Source organism: Symphodus melops, assembly GCF_947650265.1.
Source record: "Symphodus melops genome assembly, chromosome: 9".
NCBI lineage: Eukaryota > Metazoa > Chordata > Actinopteri > Labriformes > Labridae > Symphodus > Symphodus melops.
Genome location: NC_136699.1, coordinates 7,737,854 through 7,747,697, shown reverse-complemented (window position 1 = coordinate 7,747,697; position 9,844 = coordinate 7,737,854).

Sequence of the window (9,844 nt, the reverse complement as noted above, 5' to 3'; positions counted from 1 at the left end):
AATCTTTCTCTAACCCTATACTTATTCTTCAATAGTGACATGTCCTTTTCTGCACAATTTGTCCGCTTATGAAACCATTGCTTTGGAGCTAATTAGCTGTGTAAATACAAAGACCATCTTGTTTGAAACACATGAGCATGTTTAACAGCAGAATATTGGCCACATTAGAGGATGAAGTCATGCATCTGTGAGTCCAGAGAGAAGAGAGAGGGAGAACGATCTTGGAGACAGGCCACATATCTTGCCGTATAATCCCTCTGCTTATTTGCACATGCAGCTCAGAGGATTTGACTGGGACAATGTAAAATATGGAGGGCAGTGAAGGTATTTGAATTAATGCATGACTTCTCTGCGCTGGTGTTTGAAAACATGAGATGGAATGTGCTTTATGCATGCCCAGTCCTCAGAAACAAATACATTTTAATCCTTGTTTAAAAGATACTTTGTGATGTATGTTGTTGTTTTTTGCAGCGGTACAAAACAATCTAATTATTTCTGAACTGTGTCTCTTGAATTAATGTTTCAGACATTGTCCAGAGAAAAGCCACAGCTAATGAATCTATCAGTCAATTACACTCCAGACTGGCACAGCAGGTTTCTATTCTGTGCCAAAATTCATGAGGATGTTCGAGAACATTAACCAAAAGTTTCTCAGTCTGCCCACACATCTGCCTCCAGTGAGAGGCAGACTAACCACAGATGAACAGGACAGAGTGAAAGCAAGACAACCAAGTAAAAATGTCAAAACTGCTTTTATAAGTCCAACCAACCTGCCTGTCTTTTCAGTTTTCAACATCTCATCGCTACTCAGGGGAAATAACAAAGTTTGACAGCATAAAATAACTTTAATATAAATCAAGTTTTGCCTGGACTCCCACACCAAGGATGAGACAGTTGAGAGAGTGTTTTGTGTGGGCATCCTGAGATTAGACCAGGACCTTGGACCACAGGGTATGAAAATATCACATACAGGGTTGCATTGCCCCTTCTACAAAAAAAAAAAGGTCATTTTGTATCAAAATTTTGATGTTTTACTTAATGGCCTGAGACGACTGTTCTGAATGACATTTTTTGCCCCTTGGTTGCCAAATAGTTATTACACATTCGGTATGGTCTGCCTCTGCTCCTTTTACATATTGTAATAAATGTGAAAAGCCCCCCACAATAATCAGTATAAACTTATCTCTTAGTTATCTCTTTCAGATCAGACTTGAGTTCCCTGTCCCATCTAAAAAATAAATTCACTTCCTGGTCTCTTTCACTCTCTCCCTACATAAATGAACTGATACATTGAGCATCCTTAGAGACCTAGACTGGATGTGCACCTATAAAAGTGTATGCAGTCGTTGTCTGAATAAATTTCTATTTGATTTAGCACTTTTTATGTATTAGCATCACATTAGATGTTAATGCAGATGATTGGGCTTTTACTGCATAATTTTTTACTGCACAATTTTTCTAACGTTGGATTTTTTGTATTTCCGTTGCAGGTCTGTTGCCCTTATAGGCCACTCTAGATCCGAAAGAAGATAAAGTGAAGATCCAAGTGGCAACAGCTGTCAACTCTGAGTTACATAGTGAGGCTAATATAGGGACATAACATACAGAGTCCCTTTGGCACCACTCACACAATATGCAACAAAGCACTGAGCCATACAAGTGCACACCTGCATACCTAAACACAAACACATGCCTACACACTCTATTTGTTGTGTGCATCACATTCAGCCACATGCAGTTTGTCGTGAAACGTTGGATACAGCCACACAGCTTCAATGCAGCAGTGACGATTATCACCTTTCTGTCAAAACGGGCTTCAATGACAGTGAAACCACTCGGCTTGCTTTTCTAAAAACCGGGAGAGATGTTTGTTCACTCTCTTGTACAAAGAAAGCAGTCACACATTTTATGGTATCAGCCCATTCATTGCGATAACAGAAGCTGTGTGAATAAGATTAGTGGTGTGAGACCGCCTCATTTGTTCAGCTTTAGCAGAAGAGTGGAGGGAGAGAGTGAGAAAAGGCTGAAAAAGCTGCAGCTGTTTTATTGTCAATATAAAATTAAGCCCTGTGTGTTCTGTGCTGTGGAGATATTGAACAAAAAAAAGAGTAGTAATAAAACAGGGAAGAGGCTTCATCAAAGTCTGGACAGGAAGCCAATGAAGAGCAATCAACACCAGGGTAATATGGGCGTATTTACCCGCTCCAGTCAGAACGCATGCTGCTGCATTCTGAAAAATCTTCAGACCCTGAAAATTCTTCTTTGGCAAATCTGACAGACGGACACAATAATCAAACTAAGAAGGGAGAAAGGCATGAATAAGGACCTCAGAATCTTAGAACAACAGGATTGATCTGATCTTGTCTTTGCTGAGTTAGGTAGCAAGACATGTGTTGATAACCGGCTCTTTACAGCAGCTATACATGCCTGAAGATTAGCTGTGTCTGGTCCTTTAGCATGTACAGCTGCAAGTCATCTGCATAACAATAAAAAGCATGTCCAAATGAACTCAAAATCTGATGGAGTGGGGACAGGTAGAGTGAAAACATCAAGCATAGCAAAAGATGAAAAACAAACTTTTATATTTTTTGTGTTACCCTGTTTTCTTTGAGCCTTTTGTGGTGTGGAACTACATGACAAAAAGCGCTTGTTGTTATATAAAACACAAGATCTTTATAACAGGTAAAATAGTAACTGCTGGAGCACCTGACCTGAGAGACCAAGTTTATCTTAAATCTGGCCCATTGATGCCCATTGTATTAACATCAGCGCTAAGCTCTAACAACAATGAAACACAATGACTGTACAGCCAATAGTAAATAATTCACCATCTTTGTAAGCGCTGATTCTGTTGAGTGATTTATACGAAAAGCAGACTGAAGAGGCTCAAATAGGTCATGAGATGACACACAACTCAAGAGATTATTTGAAACCATTTTCTCGAAAGCGTTTGACAAAAACAGCCACGTTTGAGACAGGTCTATAGTTTGTCAGGGAGTCAGCATCCAAGCCTGGCACCTTGACAAAAGTTTAACCATAGCAGTATTGAAGCAAGCCTCCTGTGAAGAGGGGATGAGAGTGATGAGTTCAAGATAGATGAGACATCAGGTACTACTGTAGGCCATAACAATCCATGACGGCACGGGATCCAGAGAGTAAGTTGTATATCGTGCAGCAATGACAACCTTAGTCAGAGCAGCAGAAGCACTGTTTCGGGAATGAAAGACTTGAGTGCTGACTATCATGTCCTCTACCCTGTCTTTAAATAGACACCAAAATCATACACCATTACACATTCAGATCAATGCTGCTGAATGCCTTTCAATGCTGTGAGACTCTAAAAACAGCATCAAGTAAACCTACAAAAATTAAGTTTGTCCAATAAATGTTACTCTGTCTTTTTGAGTGCAGATTATTTTAAGATGCATAGAAACTCCACATCCCTCCTGACATTTAACACTTAGAGGAGAAGGCCACTCTCTATATTATTATTATTATTATTATATATAACAGAAAAGGTTTTAAACAGTTTTACTTTGTTGCTCTGGAGACACTGTGCCGGTTCACAAAACTTTTCTTGTTAATATATTCCATTGTGTATTTGTATAACTCAGCTGCTTTTCTTGCTTTCGCTATCATTTTCTGAAAATATAAAGAGTCACTTTCTATATCTCTTTTATCAGTATGGTTTCCCTCAGTCAATCCACACAGGCTCATGTTTACTTATAGGTTGAAGAGGGGCAAAGTGCACTCAGTCCAGAATCATGTCATCAGTATTCATTACGTTGGTGACAAGGAGAAAATTCCTTCTCTTTCCTCTTCTGTCTTTCCGGCAGGCCTCAAGGAATCCACTGAAGGTTAATTTATTTAAATCCCACTTCCACTCATCTCTATTCCATTAAACCTGACTAATAAATCCTTGCTTTGCCGTGTAATCTGTTTTCTTCTGTCAAAGAATTCAGCCGTTGCAGCATCATTCACACATGCTGGTGGATGTGATTTTAAAGATAACATGGCAGCCTATAAGGTCATGTTGGTAAAAGCACTTTGAGTGTGTGTGTGTGTGTGTGTGTGTGTGTGTGTGTGTGTGTGTGTGTGTGTTAGAGTCCTAAGATGTGTGTTTAAGTGTGTACAGACATCTGCCCTTTGAATGTGGCCAAAAGCCTTCTATAATTAACCTAAGTGAAGCTCATGGAAGGGGACAATAAAATCAAGTGTCCTTACAAAGCCTGCTGTTGCTCGAGGGTCCCAAAGGTGTTTGTGTTTGACACTAAATATCCCATCAACCATATCTCCTGTTTTTATCCATAAGAAAAGGATACAGGCACACCTCTCTGGTCGCAGCCATTACCCTGAGGTACATGAGGACCTTGTTGATGTGGTGCAGCACTATGTCATTATTACAACATGTCATGTCAGTAATTCGTGTTTTATGTGTTGTGAATAAGACTTTGAGACAGAGCAGAAAGCAGTAGCAAATCATGCACATTTTTGGTAGTGGCCACACCATTCTTAGTAAATCATGCGCTAAATATATTAATAACTGCCTGTTATTTAGAGTCATATTTCATGGCAATATAAGAGTTGTTGTTCTTCATTCTGAACCCATTTTTAACTCCAAAAGAGCCTCACTGCTACTCAAACAAACACAGCTACCAAAGTCCACATAATGACTTGCAAAGGGTGTTGTCTGTGCCCACCTGAATTGCTCCGTGCTGTATTTTTGACCTGTTGGAGAAAGATATCTGAAAAAAACATTAATGAAAAAGCCCTTTACCTCTCCAACTACTATTAGATGAACGTGTTTCTTGCCTTTGGAAAAAAGGAAAAAGAAAGATGTTACAACATTCTCATATTGTTTCATGGATTTAACACGTCAAACAAATGACATTTAAATTAATGGCCACATTCAAAAAGCTAGCAAGAAGAAAATGAACCTTTTAAGGCAGGAAATGACCTGGTCACATCATTACCTTGATAAAGGAGAGAGATAATCAGCCTGTCCAAAGATTATAATTTGACTGCTGACAAAAAAACAACCCAGCAAGTCAGAGTAAATTTAGCTCATATTACAAAGGACCTTGGAACATCAATATTTGACACCTTTACTATTCTAAAATGTAAGGGAGAATTTTTACCCATTGATTGAACTGACTGAACTGATAATAGCTTTCATCAAGGCCAGTCTGACATTTCACACCTGCATAATTGGATTATTTTTAAACAACATTGTGCTTCAAAAAGGCCTAATATTAAGAGATAACTGGGTTATTACACTCGAGTGGAAGTCAATGAATCTTTCAGCTTAAAGATAGAGTTTAGACAAGTTGTAGAGAGTGATCTTTTTTTTTCAATTCTTCATTATAATTTTTTCATTATGTTCAGGAATTGAGTCAGCTCAATTCCTGAACATAATGCAGAGATATTAAAGGTTTCCATGCTCTGGGGCATGCATTGGTTTCATTCTTGAACACTGAGGTTTGCTGATTTATGGTGACATTGCAGAGATTAGGAAATACCTTTTTTATTTGAAAGACTGACCCTTTCGACTATGCGGTATGTTCAGCCGTCTTAAAACCTCACAGGTCTCCTGTAACCTACTTTTCTAATAGCAAAATTGAAAAAACATTATCTAATTTGTTTCTGACCAACCAACAACAACCCCCTCTATTCTGTCTGTATTACAAGCCCACCTAGTTGACTGGACCTATACAACATAGAGTCTAGTTGGTGGAGAAGTCCTCACACGGGGCAATCAAAATGTCAGGTTTTATAGAGTAAAATTTGCTTAACAAATCAAATTAACAGTAATAATTATTTTTATTTCATTATACATATAAATCAATAATATTATTAAACTTAGTTTAATAAACCTAGGTCACCATCCTGAAATTAGGGTTGGATATTTCATCCAACCTAATAGAGGCCAATTTCTTTCAAAGAAGGTGGTGATGAACTACAGTATATCAAAAGCTTTTGACAAATCTATAAAAAGAGCAGCACAATGGGGCCTCTTGTCTCTTGCGAGTTGTATATCATTTGTCACCAAAGTGAGGGCTGAAATTGTGCCATGATTGGCTCTGAAACCAGATTGCTGCAGGCTCAGTACTTTGTGACACAAAAGAAAGGGCCTGAGCTGGTTATTTACCAAGGCGACAGCGATACACGATCAAACTGAACTGAAACAATCTTCAGCTTTAAATATTTTATTGACAGAGCATAAATGTTGATGAGCTACTGATCCAATTATGTTTTAACTATAAATTAAGATTTAATCTCATTTAGCATATCCTCAGCTCTGATTTTAACAAAGACGCAGATTACTGTTGAGAAGAGTACAGAACTAGTCTGAGAGGGAGGCGGGATTTAAGCCTGAACTCAGTGCTAACTGTTTAGGAGAAATACGTATGCCGATTACTTATTAGTAAGGATCAGGAGATTTGTTGTTTGTCTGTTTTTTTAAGGAAAATGTTTTGCCACTGAAGGAGTGATTTGGTTGCTGTTTGTATCTCACTCTGTTTGCATCGGTTTCAGCAGTTCATCCACTGAGACAATCCCATCCACACCTACATTACCCGCTCCATATCTGCCAGAAGCAAAGACAGATATTATTCTCAGGCCCATCAATAATGAAACCCCTCCACTCACATTCTGTTTTGTCTTTAATAACTCAGCCTGGAAACACCCACATATTCCTGTGGCCCTCAGAAAGACATTTTATCATTCAGCTGTTGACCAAATCTGGCACACACCGAGCTGTGCTGGCAAACATCTGGAGAGGTTACACACATACAGTTGATTTACAAGTATGAAATACTGGACAAAGCAAAATAAAATACGTTCCAGGGGACATAAGCTATTTATCTTTGAACTTCACAAACCAATATTCACAAGAACAAGGAGAAACTAAAAATACAGTAAAGAGTATGCAAAGCTCCATTCTCAATGCCTCAACACTCATATCTTGAGCTGAAATGACATTTCCACAGTAAAAGGTAAAAGTACGACTTTTTTTCTGGTAGCAAGGAAAGCAAGCTCACTGTGTCATAATAAAGACCACCAAGCAGAGATGGAGTTATGAAGTGACAATGGGTTGATCTCATATTGTGCCAGACCATATTCTCTGAACTGTCCTTTCAGTTTGAATGATCCCAGCTTTTATGAAGTACAAAAGCTGAACGGAGGACATCGCTCTTTAAAACATTCCTCTTCCTTGCTCAGTCTTTTGCCTTCACAAAGCAGGTATTGCAGACCGATGTGTCGGGGGCAAATTACTTATAAGGTCTTGTGGCACATTTGTCATTGTATCCAAAAAAAATGAGTCAGTGAAATCACTTCTGAATGCACTTTAATTTGAAAGAATTTGGTAAAAACCATCACAAAATGACTTAGCCTGAGTATCATTTCAGGTTATATGTTAAAGGTTTGATTGCCTCAAAAAGCATATATCAGTCTTGTTAATGATGCAGTTGGAATCACTTTAGTTGATAAGTATGGAGGTGGCATTCATCATATCTATAGAGTGACGTGATTAATAACACCATTTCTTCAAAATAAGTGGTCATTTTATCCATGTTAAAATTTGTAACACAGAACCTTTATGAACAGGTCATTAAACATCTTCACTTTATCAGCATTTTTTGTCTCAAACACTGTGATGCAAAATGTATGCAGGGAGTTCTGATAGAATGGAAGAATCAGAAGCATAAAAAACTGTAAGAGTGTTTTGACAGCACGGTGGAAGCGTAAACTGAAGAAACACAACAGCTGACATCAGGGAGGCAGACAGGCTGCTGACAGGGAGATTATCTCCACTGGAGCTGCAGCACAGTGGGAGCTGTCCACCTCAGCTGTGATGCTTCTCAGGCAGTGAAGACCCTGTGATCCGCTTTCACAGACACAGTGAAAATTAAGGAGCAAAGTGAATCATTGTATCCCACTCACTTAGCACTCACTGTCAGGCTGAAAGACATGGGAGAGATGGAGAGAACATCCATCAAAGGACTGGTGAAATGATACACATGAATGCAGCGGTGATGACTCAGATCCCATGGGCATCTTTCACCTGCAGGAGGCCAGGCCACCACTTTGGTGTAAAATCTCAATATGAGAAATAAAAAGAGAAAAAAGCTGACTGTAGGAGGGAGGTGAGGTGGGAATGAAAGGAGTGAAAAGGACGGATTCCTGCAGTTTCTGTCATTGTTCGTCAGCTTTCCTCTTGTTTCTGGGAAATGTTGGATTATTTTATACTCTTTTTTAGTCAGTTAAAATTCATCAAATTAAAATCCTGTCAAGTTTTAGGAGCAGTGTGCTTTGTTGTTGTTTTTCTTTGTCAGAGTATGAATTATGAGCACAACTTGACGTGCAGGTTTTGATTTTGCTGTTTCCCCCTGTCTTACATCCTGCTGAGTTTATGAAGGTCTTCCCAAAAGGCCAAGTGCCCTGAGGAGGATATGGACAGTTTGTCCTTGTACTGTAAAATAGTAATTTTATTTGATCACATGTTTTTATATCTTCAGGCTCAGAAAATAATCAGGGGGGCATTTGAACTGTTTGAGACCTGCAGCCTAAAGAGGGATTGAGATCGTGCTGACCCAGGTGGAGGTCTCCTCAGCTCAAAGACGAGGACAAATCAATGAGGGATGCAGTGAAATGCAGACAGCAAAGCCCACAGGGAGGTTGTTTGGATGCAGAGCCACAGACTGAGTGAATGTAGATGTGAAATCACAAGCAGGCTGCAAGGACTCACATGAGCATGAGAGGTGAATAAATGAGGTCTGACAGAAACCATAGGAGCTCATGTTCATCACTTAAATCTGTTGCTTAAAAAATATAAAAGTAATTGCAATCACATTACCAAAAGATTACTCCATCCTTCGACACTTGTGTTTTTCTGAGTATAATTGATGCTGATTAAAGACTTAAAACAAGTACACTGAATAGAAATATTTAACACTTAAATATTTAAATGTTGGTCAAAATAAGAAAAAAAGCTGCAAAAATAGATAATTAGCTGGTTGCATTTCGTTGTTTTTTTGTAAAGGAAAACGGAATATGAATTTCCTCCTTAAAAGATGTGGTCTTATTGCAGTTTTATACTGAGAAGGCACCCTGACTACTGACGTCTAGAATCATTTTTATTAAGAAAAATTCCAGACTCATTCTGCATCAGAAAGATTTCAGACTTCATGGAAGTTGTACTTCATCACACAGTTCAGGTCACATATTTGGAGAGTAAGCTGCAGCTAACATTTTAAACATAGAAGCTCGATGACATATTGACTTTATTTAACTGTAACTTATTGTTTAAAAAGTTATTCCCAAAATGAGGAGCGCATCCCGTGGGAGCGGCACTGGAGTTATGACAGGAGGAGCACTGCAAAACTAAATATAAACAAGTCACACAATTCTGCACAGGAGCAAGGTGGAACATTTTTTGAAGGAACTGTCAGGTAAACACAAGACTGATGAAGAATCTGCATCAAATGCCACATTAACTAAAACGAACAAAAGACAATTTGAAAAGTCATATCTGACTCTCAGCTGAAGATGCCACAGGAGGACGTCACATGCTGCACACAAAGACAAGACCATTAATGTGCCATTAACTGCTCAACTACACCTCTTATAAAGTAGAAACTGTACACATTAGCACTTTAAAAACAAAATTTCAAATCAACTGTAAATATATAATAACATGTCAGTAAAGGACTTTAGTGTACTTTGATGTGTGTTTAAATGTCGATGTACATTGTGAGTTCCTTGAAAATGTTTTTGGGTTTTTTTCAACCAAAGAAAATGAAAACTTGTTTTCTGCAACTGACACCATGTGACTGACGTACTG